Below are 18445 nucleotides of genomic sequence, written 5' to 3'. Positions count from 1 at the left end.
TGGAAGATTTGGGAGCTGCACACGATAAATCAGTAGAAGAAGTAATTGAGTCTCCTAAGAGTGAAAGGTATATATGGGATATTCCAGCTCCTTTTTAGCGATATCAAAGCAGACATTAGTTCAAAGTAGTTCTTGCGTGTTTGATATAGTTCACCTTACAAACTCTACCCTGATGCAAAATGAAAACAGATAATGCTTCTTTGAAACCCAAGGATTATGATGAAATTGAGAAAGACAACTCAATCAGATTAACTGATGAATATAAAGCGATGCCATATACATACTTGGCTAGTTTTTTGTTGGCAGAATGGGAGAAGCGGAAGAAGTCGGATGACAGAGCACCCACCCGACATACAATCCAGGTTTCTCACTCTTCCATTTGTTTGAATTTTTTATTTAGTTGTTCCATTTTATTTTGTTTTAACTCGCAACGCGATTTGAATCCGTGGAGTTTTAGGGTTGCATGACTGCCCTATCTAGATTTGAGTTCGATTCTCCGATAAGGACAAAATATGAGCTTGTTGTTCGTTTTTATGAGGGGAGCTGTACTTCCAAAGTTCTCATCCACCACGACGTGAGCCTAAACTTGAACCTTGTGTTACTCTCATTTCTGGCTACCTCTATATCGCGGATAATCTTATGCACTGAGTTTTAAAACTATATATGCAGGTTGTGCAACGTCAACTAGGTTTAACTCCATCTCAGCTCAGTGAATATTTCTCTTCTGTCTCAGATGATGAAATATGGGAAATCGTGACGGATATTGAGGCCAGGTTGTCTACTTTACGGGTATATACACTATTTCTTTTGTTCCAATCGCTTAAATTGGCAACGAGAACTCTAAAGATCATCCAAGTGTTAATTTTTTTTCGGAATGGTGAATAAAATATTAAGCAGGAGTTTAATTTGTTATCTGAGTTTTATCTCAGTGTACGTTGGTCGTAGGGCAATAACTTTATTGTCCCTGTTGCTGTTGAGGTGGATTCTACATTTGATATCTCGTGGCATGGGTTATGGAAAACTACATGAAGTGATGTCATGAAAATGGATCCCCATCAACACCACCCCCCCCCCCCCCCAACCCCACCCACTCACACACATTGAAACAAAAAAAAGGTAGAGATACTAGTACCAAAAACAGACTTTTTTGTTGTTGTTGTTGTTGCATTAATCGTGTTACAGACTCCAAGCACTGTAAAATACAAGGTAACTCATTTCAATTGCATGAGGGGTTCCGGTTTGTCTCCATGATAGCCAGGGCTATCAGACGAAAAACGTTTGACAGGGACCATGATCCGGCGATTGGGAAGCTCGGGATGGAGTTTTCACTTGGACGGCTGCGGGACGTTTATCTCAATCCTAATTCTGTTTATACCTAAAACAGTCTTTTCCATTTTATTTTTTTTGAAGCATGTAATTTATTAAACATAGAATTAGGTTACAATTTGACGCGGGTATGTAGTACCCACGGAGTCATGAAAAACAATTTGACTAATAAATTTGGGATTGCCTGGTCCCAAATTTTGGTTGAAAAGTTCCCCATTTGACTTCCGTCTGCTGCATTATTGACCAAACCATCTGCTGCTTGATTCCCTTCTCTATAGTTGTGTAGTATAACAGTCTGCGGAATCTGTTGCATCATATTCTTTATTTCTTCAATCATTCCTGAGATATGCCAAGGGGGGGGGGGGGGGAAGGAGATGTGATGAAGTGAAAAAGGTTCTCTGAGTCTGTCTCAAAGAGAACTCTTGGCCATTTCTGTTCTTGATGCCAACAGCATAGCCCAAGTTTCAGCAGTTAAGGAAGTTGTAATTCCCAAAGGTTGAGCTAGAGCCACTATTGTTCGTGCGTTGGAGTCCCTACAAATGAAACCTGCACCCGCGAAACCTGGATGACCCCTGGCCGCTCCATCCGTGTTGATTTTAATCCAGTTCATGTTCGGGGTGGACCATCCTACCGAGATTGTTGAGATTCTTTTGGTGTATCTTTGGTGGTTCAGGAGAGTCTCCCGGTAGAACTGGAGGTAAGGATTGTAGCGCCTCCGTATATTCTTTTTGTTGTTTTTGAGCCCAAGCAAGGATTTATGTTGCTGATGTTTGCTTTTGTTGGTATATTAGATCATTCCTAGCTAACCATAATGTCCAAAATACAAAACAGAAAGAGGAAAGGACTGATGTTTGTGTTGATTGTTGAAGGGTCTGTGAGATGGTTGTATGAGGTGTTAAAGCAAAAGAGAGTGCATTGTTGGGATTTGATGTGTTTGGGGTTTGAGAGAATAAAGTGTTCCAAGATGTAGTTTCCGTTGGACAGTGAATTAGCAGGTGAGTTGCTGATTCCGGAGCTAAATTGCATCTGGGGAAAATGTCTGAGTTGGTCAAATGGATGTGATGGAGGATAGAGAAGGTTGGTAACCCATCATTGATTGCTTTCCACAAGAAAAGTTGAATTTTTGGTGGACACGGTAAGGTCCACAGGAATTTGGTGTGTGGGAGGGGGATATGATTAGGTTGACTATGGGTTAGACATTTGTATCCCGACGAAGTAGTGTATTTTCCCGATTTTGAATGTGGCCAGATAATTTTGTCTTGAGTGCTATCTTGGGGTAGGTGGATGTTTATGATTTTTTGGGATAAAAGATTGGGGAGTGTGTTTATTTTTTCCTGGTTCCAGTTATAAGTGATTGGATCTATGATATCAGCTACCATTTGGAATGGGTAACATTGGGTTGGATCTAGGTTTGGGGTATGTGGAATCCAGTTGGCTTCTATTGGTGTTGATAGACCATTTTCAATACGATGAAATATCAGCTGTTGCATGGTAGGGACGATTGATGCTAGTTGTCTCTATTGGGTGCTGGAAGAAGATGGTATGTTATTGATGCCTTGTAGAATTGGTTGTTGATCAAGATATTTTTCACTGAACAGACTTCCACAGATGGAGTTAGGTTGTTCATGCAAACTCCAGATTCTTTTCATGAGAAGAGCCTTGTTATAATCACTGCTTTTCCTTATGCCTAATCCTCCTTCAAATATTGGCTTTGTTACCTTGTCCAATACTACAGGATGATGCTTTTTAACTGACGAATCATGTCCCCAGAAGAAGTTTCTCGTTATACGATCTATTTGTTTGTGGACATTGACAGGTAGGTTTTGTGTTTGCATAAGGTGATTTGAGGTGGGGATTAGGGAGGTTTTAATGAGTAATAATCTTTAAGCTTGGTTTAGGCATTTTTTCATCCATCCTTTAGCTTTTCGGGCCAATCTCTGTAGGAGAACGGGTAAACCAGCTCTCCCAAAATAACAATTTTCTTGGTCCTACAAGAGGTTGGGAAGAATTTTTTAGGTTCAGTATGGCTGCAAATTGTAGAAATATTGTTAGACCAAGATCTCAGTAGTTTCTTGCTTTATAAATATGCATTTGTTAAAATGTGTTTTCCTTCAGGATGAAATTAATTATCAGTCATTTATAAGGCAGAAGCCGTCCCAAAGAAGATACTTGATATGATGAATGTGGAGAGACTAATAAGGTTTGGCATTCAAATTTTCAAAAATGCAGTTAATAAATCAAACTCTCAGGTGCAAAAGTGGACAAACTATGATGTCTTATAATTCGATGGTACTTCTCAGAATGCTATAATATGTAGTCATTACTTTGAACTACATAATATTGAATGTTTTACCTCCACAACCAATTTTTTTAGTCCTTTACCTTATGGTCTCCTATGTTCAAGAAGAAAAATAAATACTAAAAGATAGTTTTTTTTTCCTTCTTTCTCACTGTTTTAGAGTGAAACTCAATTACAACTATAACAACATCTAACCCAACATTTTAATTGACATCTACTTCTTTTCCAAAAATTTAAAGGAAGAAGAATAAATGGTTATATTTTTTAATCTTATTCAAATGACCATTAATACAATAACACCACAATGTCTCCAAAAAATGCCTAAAACCGTATTTTGAGTCCCAGTCAAACAGTCAATTCCATATCAATAATGTAGTTCACATTGGTCGGTTAATGTGAGTTGATCTAAAACATTGATCATATGCTCCAAATTACTGTTTAACATTCAATGGCTAGCTTTAAATCTAGCGATTCAAACCATACTATGTTAGTCAGCTGAGAACGTAATTTCACTTAACATGTTGTTTTATCCTATTTTTTTTATTTCTTTGTTCTCCTATATTAATTGTTGATATTATTATGTGGAGAATCCTATTAATTACCCTATATTCAATCCATGTCATCGATTAAGAGAGTTTTGAGTCCCCTCTCAACTATCGTTTTGTTTGATTCAATTTCGGTTTCTAATTTTCCATCAAAACAGAACGATATGGCTAGCTACAGTTTGATCTTTATAGCTAATATCCAATGTTTTCGAGTTTCCAATCGTTAAAATCATTCAAATTTATTATGATTAATTTGAATTAAGGTTTGTTTGTGTGAATAATATAGCTTAATCGGCATGCGCGATGGGATTTATAGATGACCATAATGTATTTATATGTAAGAAGCTAAAAGGAGACAATGTAGCTTAGATGATTTATTTTTCCTTACATTACCATGCTACACCTTGTATAGTTTTTTCGTGGCATCATATTACCATTTATTTTACTGTATTGACTTCTAAGGTTCATGTAGCTTTGAGATGGTTATTTTTTGCAAGTCTGGATCTCAAAGTTCTAAACTGTTATCAAATTGGTCATCGTTTGCGGTGATTATTTCAAATTCTCCATAAGGTGCTATATGGTACAATATATATTGTTTCTTTCTTATGAGACTGATTGCGAGTATGTATTTTTTTAGGTTGTGGAAAAGCCTAACATTTCATGATAGGGCATCGCTGGGTTGGAAAATGCTAAAAGATAGCTTTATGAGGTATGTGGTGTGCAATTATAGCTTTCTAACTATTTTACAGATTAATAACCGCTTGACGATTGATCATGTCATTTTGACAATACTGATGTCTGTGAAGTACAAAACATTATGAAAGTTTGGATTTTCGTTTGATATATGTGATCTACAAAAGATTATGAAAGTTTTGATTTCCGTTAGATACAATTGCATCTATAGAAAATATGGAGGGTTTATACTTTTTATCACGATGATTTTCCCTTGATTTATTTTATGACAAACATAAAAAACATCTGCTGATTATTTATAATTTAGATCTACCTGTGTTATTTTCCTCACAATTTTACATTATCTAGGTATTTAATGAGACAAAGTAGTTGGACATATCTAAGTTTTGCTTACAATTTTGGAGGGATTAAACAGGGTTAGGCGCATCCAAGTAAACGATAACGACTGAGTGCGACGACGCTACGTCTTAGAAATCAGTTAGAATTATAGTTTTCTTGATACACGAATATAATATCAAAAATCATTTTAAGTTTTTCATATGCATGGCCATGTATAGAAGTCAGATGCTTAGAAGTAGAAATACATGATGTATTATGATTTAACCAAGAAACCTAACAACTAAATTCAATAAAAATAATATTTATTTTGTAGTACGAACTACCCATATCATAATTACCTATTGTTTTGGTTGACTACATATAACAGTGCTTCTAATGAACATATGTAGACTGTATCCTTCCGATGGAGGTTTACCCTTGAAAGGGAGCACTTCTTTTAGAATTTAAAGTGGGATACCCATTTGAAGTTCTAAGATGAAATCTGTGAAACTAATCAACACAATCATTAATGACGTTAAGGTACGAAGTGGGGAAATGAGATAATGTGTCGAAGAGAGGTTGTGGATTTTTCTTTGTAAAGATAAACCTGTTGAATAAATGTTAATTTTTTTGTGTGCTTTTGCATATAATAATTAATGTGTTTTTAAAGATAAGCAAGATAAATTGTATCAGTTATTTTTTTTTGTTTTTCACTTTCAGCAAATGTGAATTTGTATTCTCCGTGCAGGTTCGCAATGGTCGTACACAGTCAGTCTGATACAGTTGTGTAAAGGATGACTTACATATAGTAATAGTGCCGATATTTATGGTACTCTTGGAGAAATTTGATTAACTAAAATGTGTACTGCTTGATTTTATTGGAGATTCTGTGTCAGATTGGTATATGTAATGTGCTACCGAAGGTTGTGTCAGAGAATTTACTAAAAGCTAATAGAGGTTCCGTGTCATCGATTGAGCATATGGCGAGTGACCCACTTTGGAGGTTGTTGTTCGAATCTGAATTTTAGAAGTACGTTGGTGTTGTATGGAAAGAGTGATAAATTGCTTTGTTAGTCAAGTCTTATACATACCGATCCTTATACCAGCCGAATGTAGGGGCATGTAATATCAAGTGAACTATACGGTATAATATAGTTGTTTATCAAATAGTAATATTAAGTGATCTTTTTTGTTTTTAATATCCTCCATTATCATATGTATTGGTCTGAGTAAGATCTAAATTTCTAATAAGCGGTTAGTTTTGGACGCTCGAATCAAATTAAGGTATAAAAAATATATTTTCTGCGATAAAAATTTTAGCAGTCCTGGAGAACTTAACTTCTTGTTTCGTTGATCATTCCTCATTAGTCCTCAATAACTTCTTAGGGACAAAAGGTGAAGTCTATAGTATGATGAATAACCTTTTTCAAGATCTGCAACAATACTACTTTTTTTAGAGAGACATGACATGATGATCTTACTACTTTTTGGCTGAACATAAAAATTTGTGGTGAATATATTACAGTTTTATTCCATTTGTGTTTTTGAGTTTATTCACTATTTCTTGGTGGGTATAACACAAATTAATAAAATTATTAGCATAAACACTCAGCGTATTCGAAAGATCCATCAAAACTACCACCGGTGCATATGAATACCTCAAACCTGTTGAAATTACATGATTTGAAGTCATGGTTGGGTTAATTGAGTTCTTAAGGGAATTAATAAGTAATAGCAAATGTCACCACCACCACCACCACCACCAGATCTGTTATGATAGAATGTAACACCCAAATCGTGTATTTCTATTTATTCCCTTATGAATCATCTAAGCTACTATTAGTTATCATTTCCATCATAATCGATGGTGCAATCACACAGCTCTATCTTCTTATAAGAAACCACATATCGCTACTCTTACCCTTACCGTGTATAGGGAATATGATGGAATGGGACGAGAAATCTAAGGATGGTGAACATTCACTTCTTCGTAAATGTAAATTGCATATATGAAGAGAAGGATGGTTGTTTGCATATAACTTGCAAGTATGTACCATTTATCTGTTGAAAAATAATAGATTTGTTGGCCAATGCTTAAGCAACACCAAACTGAGTTAGGCTATATTTTGATATTGACGTTAAACAATCCGGTAGTTATAACTGACGATGTTGAGTTTTATGAACTTGATTGTTGTGCTAAATTTCTTTAGTGATGTTTGTGCAGGTTAGCATCAGTTTGTTATGTATGAAGAAGGAAGAGAAGAGTGTCGTGATAGATACAAAGGAATAAGTAAAATGGCGCTATCGCAGTTCAATAATAGTCTTATAGTTCCTATAGAAGCATTATACCAATCTTTATATTTAAAAACTGGCCTATACCAATCTTTTTTTCTTGAATCATGTGTGTCAATCTTTGGGTGATAAGCAGAAACAATATTGCATTATTTATTTTTCTATCGGCATGTATTTCATGGAATACTTTTTATTACTTTAATGATGTATTTTAGGTGTTTAATATATATATTTATTTTTTTTGAACCATGAATTTTAGGTGTTTAATGAGATAGTAGTACATTATTTTTTCCTATCGGCATATATTTCATAAAACATACCGCATCATAAATGGTCTTATAATATGCATTTTCATAACTGGGGAGCATAATAAATTTAAAAGAGTAGTATCTTCAGTAAATTATCAATAACATGTGAAGATCATTGAGGGTTTAAGTAATTTATCCTCTTTTAACCAACGACAGTTGGTTATAATTGGAATACTGCTAAATTTAAAATTGAGCAGGCTGTAATACCAATTTGTTTTAGCTAAACTGGGAGCTTAGACATATTGATACATTAGTGTCACGTTGTCGTAGCCCGTGTGCACTCTACTACATGTCCTTTCTCTAGTCTCGCCTTAGCTTGACCAGATTAGGCTCACAATTACATGTCCACATCTTTTTTGCTAAAATTACTATCATACTGTACTTTCAAAACAAATCATCTAAAATTTATTTTTTTCATGGAGTTGAACCAGTTTGAGCACTTCTGTTCTATATCGTTCTCTATATGTATATTGAAATATGTTTGGTATAAAAAAAAGCAACCTTATTTGTTGCTCTCTGATCGCTATCATCATTACATACTAAACTAAATTAATTCAAGTTACAAATATGGATCCTTCTGTTCTTTTGAATTTTCTATTTCGGTCTTCAGTAATTATGATTGGCTTAAAAACTAACAAGGGATAAATACTAATGAAATTAAATCAAGTAATTGATATTTTTTTTGAGATATATTTTTGCTGGAACTGTGTGCCTAAATATGAAATGATTTTATTAGTACTGATGTTATATAGGTATGGGTACCCTAAATCGGTATAAGTTATCTATTATATAATTAACTAAGTTGTAGTAATTTTATATCATACAAAATAATAAAATATATACACTTAAGATTAGACAAGAGGTTGAGCCGGGGCCTAGTCCAAAAAAAAAAACATACAACTCTAGATCACAACCATTAAAGGTCATCTTGTATTTTTTCTTATCTTCTTTTACGTAAATCCATTCTTGTTTAATGCTAATTAAGCTACAGAATTTTAGCGTTTAGAGACAAATTGGGACAGCATACCAAATTTGAGCTTTGAGGTACTTATTGACGATGCGTATGAAATTTAAGAATAGTAGCCAACATAAATGATAAACACGTATGTGCTACATTGTATGCTCATAGTTATATTAAGTAGGACTCGATATTTTACTAATAACACTATTTTAGTGTTTTTGTAAAAAGTACCGACAATTCCGATCATCCAGAGAATAAATAGCTAAATAGAAGCATTTGCGGCAAACAAAGCCATTGTTACTTCTCAAAGCATAAAAGAATCTGGGGGCTGTCAAGTCCATAACTCATGCTGGGACTCTATCTTACCGTTTCGCAGACCAAGGGTATGGGTACACATGATACAAAAGAAATTATGGTTTTCTGTTAAGCATTTGGTGATTTGTATGAGTTGCTGACACCGATGAAGAAGTGAATAGGTGGAACGACTGCAACGGGAATTCAGAGATGAAGTCAAAGGAGATGTTCGCAGGGAAGTGAAGTTAAAGTCGGTGAACTAGATGTTTTGTTTGGGGTTTCTGTTCGCGTGAAGGTGCTCAGTTGGTCATCGGCTGTGATAGTTCGCAAACGGAGGTGATGCTCAGATGCCGTCGAGTAGGTGAAAAATGAGCTTGCTTTGAGTTAGAAGAGAAAGGTGGATGCAGGGAGACAAGCAGTTGTTGTCGCTGCCTTGTGCAGTGGAGAATGGTTTGTACGCCCAGCTGAAATTGAAGATGACTGGTAACTGGTGATGCGGATATTTGGCAGTGGCGTCGGATGAGAACTTTTGAGATTGACTGAATTGTGCAGCTAGTGGTGGCCGAGGTTTGAATGGACTGAAGATGGAGCTGCTGTTGTTGTGATTCGATGGGATGAAGTTATGGTCAGAGAATGACATAACTAGTAGTTGGCTGCGATGGTCTGTGAACGTTGGTGTTGAGAACGGGGACTTGAGCTTGCATGGCTAGCTGATGACGAGATTCTGTGCTTGGACTGGGCCTTTGGTGCTTGTCTGGTCCAATTAGAAGACTTGGCAGCTGCTCTATATTTCTGTGACGAGAAGAACAGAAGGGAAGGGGGAGAACGCGGCGCAAATCCGTGAACATGAGCTAGGGCCTTCTTTTCATGGATTTCATAAATACTCTTATTTATCATTAATAATACCATTCATCTTCTTTTCATGAGTTTCATAAATATCTTATTTACCATTAATAATCCCCTTCACCTTTTAAAGGAAATTTAAAGAGAGAGGAGAGAACAGACTGGATCGAAATTTTTCCCGAAACATTTCAGATGGAGGTGAAATCGTCATCAAATTCTATGTACAAATCGTTAGCAGCAGCAGAAATCATTGTTTTTTTTTTCATCTTCATCTTGTTTTTCTTTTTAATTTAAAGATTTGGTCTCCAAATCAGATTCAAGAGAGATTGATTTTCCGAGATTTGATTTTTATGTTTTCGAAATTTTAATTCCGAGTTGAAGATTCAGATATATATATATATATATATATATAAGATTTTCATGTTCGATTCAATTTACAATGATGTCTTCATACCAATTCCGTTTACAAAGATTTTTGGAAGTTTGGTTTTGTTTTGATTCTACTATATTTCTTTATTTTTTCGATATAATTAAGCTCGAGATTGTCGATTCATCTATGAAACAGGTACGATTCAGTTTTTTTTTCAGGTCTAGATTTGATTTGCTGATAGTATCAAAATTTGTTTAATTAGGTCCGTTCATGGTTTTTGATGACTTTTCTTTTATTTATTCATTTCCCACTCTATATAGAATCAACGTTAAGTGATTTCTTTTCATAAAATAAAGTTTCCACAGTTCATGTAGCTTACATTTTTTGGTTCCATACGTTTGACATTCAAATTTAGATTAATCATGTTAGAAATAGTTGTTATTCTAGTGTACATTTGGGTGATGAATAATTATGTTAATTTAGTGTTACACCGTTATATGATGACTGATGAATATAGACATATGTAAGAGAGTGCAGAGTAATGATCTAGAAATGATGTATTAGATTGAGAATGTCTCAACGGTAGCACTGTCATTTGCGATAAACAGTAGTTATAAAAGATCTTGCAAACTGTTCTTGGAATTGTTCAATAGATACTAAGTTTCATTACCTTAAGTTCGCTAAAGAGTTGAGGCTGTGCGAATGGGTGGTAAAGTAAAGTAAATTAAAAGAAAATGATTAATCTTTATTCGAGTAATTAACGCTCAGCAGGTTCCACTGATAGTTGAGTAGCCTTTATTTGATATTCTTATATAAAATATGATTTTTTTAGTCTTCGTTCTTTCTAAAAAGTGCAGGGGGGAAATGAGCTATTAGCATGCCATTTCTCTTTCTCTTTTTTTTTTTTTTTTTTTAACTTCTGCATACCCTTAAACCGATTTCAATAACATGCTGCTAAAGTAAGCGCGATCTTACTTTTCAAGTATACTAACTGTTTCATTGACATTTTGTAGTTGTCATTGAGTTAGATGGTATTCATTAAACACTAACTTGAAAAGCAAAGGTGAACCATGAGCTGAGCACCACCAGGATGCGTAAACAAGTAGTTGAAGTAATTAAAAGTTTTTTTTTTTTTTTTTGAATTTGTGATTGCTGAAATTTGGATGAAAAAACCACTCAATTTCAATCCATCTGAAATATCTTTTGAGGTTTTAATTGAATTTTGTTGCTTGTTAAGATGGATGATTTATTTTTTATATGGCTCATAGTTTTTCTTATATATATTGTAGACAAAGTATTTTTCGGCATGATTACAACACCAGGCGGGTTTGTGTGGAAGCAGCAAAACAAGTGGTTATTTTTATTGCTAGTAGTATTAACTGTGAGTAATTATCTCTTACTCTTATGCCATTGTGATTGCACATAACTTAGTGGTACTTTATTATTGCAAAATGCCTTGTCTGACTAATGTTCTTTCATCCTGGTTGGTTGAAAAGTGACAGGGTTAGGGCAGTGTTAGTTACGTTTTAGATTATTGATTGAGATTTTTTCCTGATACATCTTGTTGCTTTTCACCCTTTTGTATGCAACTATTAGTATATAATATAGAACATTGAAATAGTTGTATTAAACGAACTTGTGGTGTAATGGTATCACAATTGACTCCAGTCAAAAGATGCGTGTTCGATTCACGTCAAGTTCATTCGGTCGAGTATGTCAATTTTTGGTATCAACTTGAGTTGTTGACCCCAGATTATGGTGTCAACAATGGTTGTTGACACTATATTCTGGCCCTTTAATTTCTTATTTTCGATTTGATCAACTTTTGTTGTTGACATGAGATACTGTTGTCAACTTTGGTTGTTGACACAATACCCTGGAAACCGGATATACCTGGATTGCAAATCTGGGGTCAACTTCGATTGTTGACATCAATTTGTAGAATCAACTTCCATTGTTGACACAAATGTGTAGAATCAACTTCCATTGTGGACACGGATTATTGGTGTCAACTTTGGTTGTTGACATGGTAATATGGAAAGAATATGTTCCTGGAATCAACTTCCATTGTTGACACAAATGTACACGGATTATTGCTGTCAACTTTGGTTGTTGAATATGTTCCTGGATTCGTGTTTCTCGTGTCAACTTTGGTTGTTGACACTTTTTTTTTCGTGGCTTTATTTGTATTTTAAGTTATCTCCATAGCTATACATGCCTGCTAGAAACAGTAAAATGTAAGCTACAATATGTCAAGTCATTTAGTTCTAGAACTTCTTCATACCTATATTAAGATGTATAAGCCCATTACACAGTAAAATGTTTTTCAGACCTATACATTAAAATGTTTTTAAGGAGCATGAACAGACATACATTATAAGATGTTAAATACCACTACCATACATATGCTAATACGTTTAAGACCTACATTAGACTATGGCTTCAACTTTGGGTAACTTCTTGGTCCAGTTGCTCCTCCTCCTGTTGTTGGCGGTTCTCCTCTAGCTTTCATGCACCATTTTCTGTCAAGATTCATACCACCATGTAGACTCTTTTATTTTGCATCTTCTTAGTTCAGTCAACTATGCACGCATGCAAATCAATCAGTTTTACCTTTTAGAAGTTTTGAGGATTCCTCCTCTTCTTGCGTTTTCTTCTTCGTCTTTGCTTTTGGTGCTTTACCTTTCTTAACTTCTGGTGATTCCTTTTCTTCTTGCACTTTATTCTTCAACTTTGCTTTCGATGGCTTCCTCATTTTGGTTTTTTCAATCTGTTGTCGAACAGCAAAAATAGTTATCATTCCCAATTATATTCAGCATATAGTTTTCATTTACTAAATATCATTTTATTTTTAAATTGACTTTGGTATCAAATTCAGTTGCTGATCCCAGTTACTGGTGTCAACAATCTGGAAGAACATGTCCATGTATTCCATTTCTTTGGTATCAACTTCGGTTGTTGATCCCAATTATTGGTGTCAACACCCGTTCCTAAAAAGAAATGTCCATGGATTCCAGTTCTTTAGTATCAACTTCCATTATTGATCTCAGTTATTGGTAACAACCAATAACTGAGATTATTGGTTGACACTAGTATCAACTTCCATTGTTGACACTAGTTTTCTGGAAAAAAATTGCATGCTTTACAATGATTAGTTTCTGGAATTATTTTCCATGCTTATACAGAAAAATTATACAGAAATGTCACTATTGGAATCCATTAAATCATACCCAAAACCAAAAAAATATGTCTGATTCATCAATTAATCAATCTACTACAACTATAGCAAAACCACCATCATCGTTACTAGACATAAACTTTTCGCATCCAGTTTACATGATATGGGATTCAAATACTGATATCAACAGGTTAAGCTATTTCAATCTTATCATAGTGATCAGGTTATAACCTCTTAGTTACAGTAACTTTATTCCAATCTAATTAAAAAAGCAATTCAAAGGATTTGATAAAAAAAATCATCCACAAAATAAAAAAAATAAAATCAATTCGAAAATCCAAATCGACGAATCAAACAAATTTAACAAGATCAACAAAATTAGCAGCAAATATAATCAAATTAAACATGTATCCGTATTAGTTATAACGAATCAGTTCAAGAAATTAACATGTATCAATATCTCCTGAAGAATGAGTAACTGATAATAACTGATTCAAAATCAAACTTGTTTCAAACTTTAAGAAATCAAAATCTAACTTATTCGAAACACAATCACGACTAAATAAGTGTGTACCTTTTTTTGAATCTTCAAATCGAAGTTGTTAAAGATGATGGTAAATCGATTATTGAAAAATCATTTTACCCTAACTTTTTTTCTGCTGTTTTGATGGTTTCTGTGTTGATCTTGATCTTCTTAAACCTCAATTGATGTCAGTAACTTGTATTTGATGAATTATAATTCAATTTCTCGATCGGTTGATTCAACTTTTTATTCTTTATGTTCGTGGTTTATGTTCCGCTGTGACAGAGAGAACAGAAACACAGAAAGAAGAAACGGGAGGAAACAAATGAGGTGTAGTTGTTATTTTTGTAATATATGGAGGGTATTTATGTAATATGATATTTTGGGATCCGGCTTCTGGAAGGAGGAAGGGTATTTTTATTTTGTCATATATTGGAAGGGTGTCAAAAACTAAGGGTATTTAATTAATGTACCCGATGCACGGGTATGGATTGTTTACTCTGCCCATTTCAGCTGTGGTTTAGTTAACTATTTAAAGGGCTAAAATGTATTTTGAGTGCCAACCAGCTTGACCGATCTCACTCAGTCCGTCAATATTAACTGACTGATACCTCGTCCCTGCATAAGGTTTGACTCAAACCTTTGTATTTCTTTGAGGATTGCTCTAAAAACTGTCATCCTAATTTGAGGACAAAAAAAAAATACAAAAATTAAGAAAGAATGGGTAATCCATCACATTACGACGATGTCAACAGCCACAGCCACACTTCTGAAACCCTTTCCAAGAATCAGCACCAACAACAACCGGAAACAAAAATTCAGATGTTTGACACCAAAATCTTCACTGAATCAGCAGCAAAACCCACCACCAGCTTCTTCTTCTCCTCTTGATGTTGTAACTAACATAACTAAACTCCTATGGGGCAAATCGCTTCCACCACAACTCCTCATTTCTACAGTTCGTTTAACTTGGAATTCAACATGGCATCTCATGATGTCTCAACTTGCTCCTTCTGATCCTTCCGGTTCATACCTCGTCCTGTTAGTCAATTTCGCGCCAAATCAATCTCCCCCATCCCACCAAGACTCCACCTTTATGTTGGATTACCTTGTCCATGGGCACACAGAACCCTTATTGTTAGAGCACTTAAGAATTTAGATGATGTCATTTCTGTTTCAATTGCTTCACCTGGTATTGATGGTTCTTGGGAATTTCATGATTATGACAAAAGAAGTGGCCAGAAAGAAGAATTTCTGGTGCCTGGGGCAGATAGTGTAAATGGGTGTAAGAATTTGAAACAAGTTTATAGACTTCATAGTGGAGGAGAGTATAATGGTAGATCAACTGTTCCTATGCTTTGGAATGTTGATAAGAAACAAGTTCACTGTAATGAGAGTTATGATATTATTGAATTATTCAATTCGGGGTTCGAAGGGTGGGGGTTGGACCTGTCGCCACCATCGTTGAAGAAGCAGATTGAAGAATGGAATCAAGTTATCTATCCCAATGTCAACAATGGGGTTTACAGGTAGTATGATTGGGTTTGTAAAATTTTGAAGCGTTTTTTTTTGGTTTATTTCTGAAATGTGGCTTACATGTGTTTGTTTATATGTCTGTGTGGGTGGTGCAGATGTGGATTTGCACAGAGTCAAGAAGCATATGACACTGCTGTTACTGGGTTGTTTAGTACATTGGATATGATAGATGATCATTTGAGCAATTCAAGATATTTGTGTGGAGATGTACTGACGCTTGCAGATGTTTGTTTGTTTTCGACATTGATTCGATTTGATCTTGTCTATAACGTTCTTTTTAAATGCACAAAGAAAAAGCTCTTGGAGTATGAAAATCTTCACGGCTACATGCGCGACATATATCAGGTAATATAAAAGTTCATCTTCTTATCGATAAAAGAGTGTTTCCTTGTTGCTTTTAGTTTATACCTTGCGACACTGTTGATTAAATCATGTGTCTGAAGAGAGTTCGTTTGAATTGAATGCATTGGAGATTTATAAGCATGCCGATCCCCTTAAAGTTGATAAGATGTCAAGATTATACCAGTGAAGATAGAAAGTAAACTATTGGGGTTCTGTAATGAACGATGATTGATATGATATTTGGTTCTAATGCAAGGAAAATCTGTCACCATCTGCATTGTAAGTCTCACAACAGCTTGACATACCTACCTACTAGAACGTTGCAAATTAGTCCAGTTTTTTTAGGAGATCAAATTAATTTATGTTCACGAACTGTATATCAGATGGATTACAGATGCACTCCTTGAAATTACATTTAATAAATCAAACCATGGACTTTAAGTCTGAACCTGGGGATGAAACTATTGCAATATAATCTGTGGATGCTTCGAGTCTTGAAAGATCTGGGTCATAGTCGTTTCTTTTATGTTCTCTCATTAGAGGGTCATCCTGTTCGATATTAATTTGCAAACAGAATTTTACATTTAATTTTGGCGTTTGAGTTAGAAACAGCTATGTTAGAGCATCTCCACGTAGAGATTTTTACTGAATTTGCAAGAGTAGAAACTAGAAAGCTAAGTTAAAGCTATAAACCGTTTTCTCCTATATTTCCGTTAGAGCTCCCCATTTTAGATGCCAAATTTAATACACTTTCCATTGAGAAGTTACATAAACGTAGAGATTTTTTCTGAATTTGCAAGAGTAGAAACTAGAAAGCTAAGTTAAAGCTATAAACCGTTTTTCTCCTATATTTCCGTTAGAGTCTCTCCATTTTAGATGCCAAATTAACACACTTTCCGTTGAGAAGTTACATAAAAGAAATTTTCAAATTGATTTATTAGCTATGTAAATAATGAATTGTTCATGCAGGTATTCAGTCTAACAATTAGTAGTAAAGATTCTCTTGCAAGCGAATATTTCTGTATTGGCACTCCAAGACATAAACCTGACAAACCCCATATATCAAATCTTTGTAGAGGCATGGATATGATAGAGTAAACAATCTCGCTTAAAAATGATAACCTATACTTCTCCCTAGTATAGAAAAAGTTTGTTATATTTCCAATTGCTAGTATAGGAGCCATCCTCCTTTTGCTCAGTTCAGGCAGAGGTCTCTTACAGTACTACAAGACATGGTATGGTGCCAATACGCTATATGTTAATTTGTAAGCATCTTGTACAATCGGAAAATTTGTTATCAAGGAAGTCATCTTGGTAGGCAGTTCATCTTGGTCCCGTTCATTCCCTACTCAGTTTAAGTAGTACTGGTTTAGTTAATGTCCTGTCTTTGGTAAAGTATCTGAAACGTCTGTCTTTTCATGTGTTTAACTGTTTCTGGCCAATATTAACCAGCATATATTGCAAAGTTACGCGTTTTTCGTTTTTATCTTTCTATTTCTGGTTTTGTTCACAACAAATGGTACTATATTACATTGGTAAGTAACTAGTGATTTACTTGACTCCTAAAGCAGATTCCGAAAGTTGCTGCCACTTGCAATTTTGAAGCAATCATGGATGGTTACTACAAGACTCTTTTCCCTCTTAATCCAGGCAGCATTCGACCAACAGTACCCTCATGTTGTAAGCATGAAGTCCTCTCTACATCCCACAATAGAGAACTAATATCATCCACTGGCGAACGTTTCAGTGTTCCTGCTGCATAATGGTTTTACTTCAAGCTATTGTAAGATGCTATAATGGCAATTTCGTACAGCTTTTTTCTGGAGTTACACATAGTACGTTAGTTTTCAATTTTGTTACGAAACCAGATACTGTGAATTGCCAACAACACTTGTGTACTCATAGTCCGTTTTTTTCTTTATAACTGTTGTAATCTAAAATTGTACTACCAAACCAGCTAATCTGGTATTGCTTATTCTCCAAATAACTAACAGCATTCCTTGAGTCACTGCTGAAGCACACTTTAGTAATGTTCATTCTCTTTGCCCAGTCAATAGCTTCTCAAATCGCCAGGCATTCGGCTTCCTCTGGAATTCTAGCTAGGCTAGTAAGGATGCATCACAGAATATCATCATGCAGTTACTTGGAAGATCTTCATTGTGTGCTGGCATTTCCATAACAGTTGCTGGCAGAGCCTGAGAATCAGACTCAACTGCAGAAATCAATTGGTAGGTTTAAAGCAAAGCTAGCAGGGTTGGGATTTAGGTTTTTCCCTTGAAAAAGCTTAAAGCATCTTTTCCTCCAGATGGTAAAAACCATACACAGAAGCTTGTTACTGGTAATGGGGTCTTGAAGGACTTGATTTACATTTGGATTAAAGATCAGGTGGCTCTAGCAAATGGGCAATTCAAAATAATATGCTCAACAGTTTCGTTAAAATTACCGTCACACACTCAGCACAAGATATCCTGACTATGGGTAGAGTTGAACAGCTTAGTTTTAGATGGCAAGATTTGTTCAATGCATCTCCAAAGGAACTGCTGAATCTTTGGCAGCACAGGGGATTGTTCTTGTACACCATGTTTGGTTGATTAACAGTGGAACTAGAAGCTATGTT

General features: G+C 35.1%; 2 long non-coding RNA genes and 1 pseudogene across 2 annotated transcripts; 2 read left to right on the top strand and 1 right to left on the bottom strand.

The window, feature by feature from the left end:
• Positions 1-9868: 9868 nt before the first annotated feature.
• Positions 9869-11945, top strand: LOC113277936. The gene is made up of 3 exons (XR_003325229.1): positions 9869-10444; positions 11263-11360; positions 11539-11945. It is a non-coding gene; the product is annotated as an uncharacterized LOC113277936 (long non-coding RNA).
• A 556-nt stretch (positions 11946-12501) lies between these two features.
• Positions 12502-14259, bottom strand: LOC113283090. The gene is made up of 2 exons (XR_003327312.1): positions 14002-14259; positions 12502-13019 (listed from the first exon to the last, which is right to left on the bottom strand). It is a non-coding gene; the product is annotated as an uncharacterized LOC113283090 (long non-coding RNA).
• Positions 14260-14408: 149 nt separating this feature from the next.
• On the top strand, positions 14409-17819 carry LOC113283089 (annotated as a pseudogene).
• The last annotated feature ends 626 nt before the right edge of the window (positions 17820-18445 follow it).

Source organism: Papaver somniferum, chromosome 5 (genome assembly GCF_003573695.1).
Source record: "Papaver somniferum cultivar HN1 chromosome 5, ASM357369v1, whole genome shotgun sequence".
Taxonomy (NCBI): domain Eukaryota; kingdom Viridiplantae; phylum Streptophyta; class Magnoliopsida; order Ranunculales; family Papaveraceae; genus Papaver; species Papaver somniferum.
Note: the sequence above shows the minus strand (reverse complement) of the source record. Positions and strands in the feature narration are given on the sequence as shown.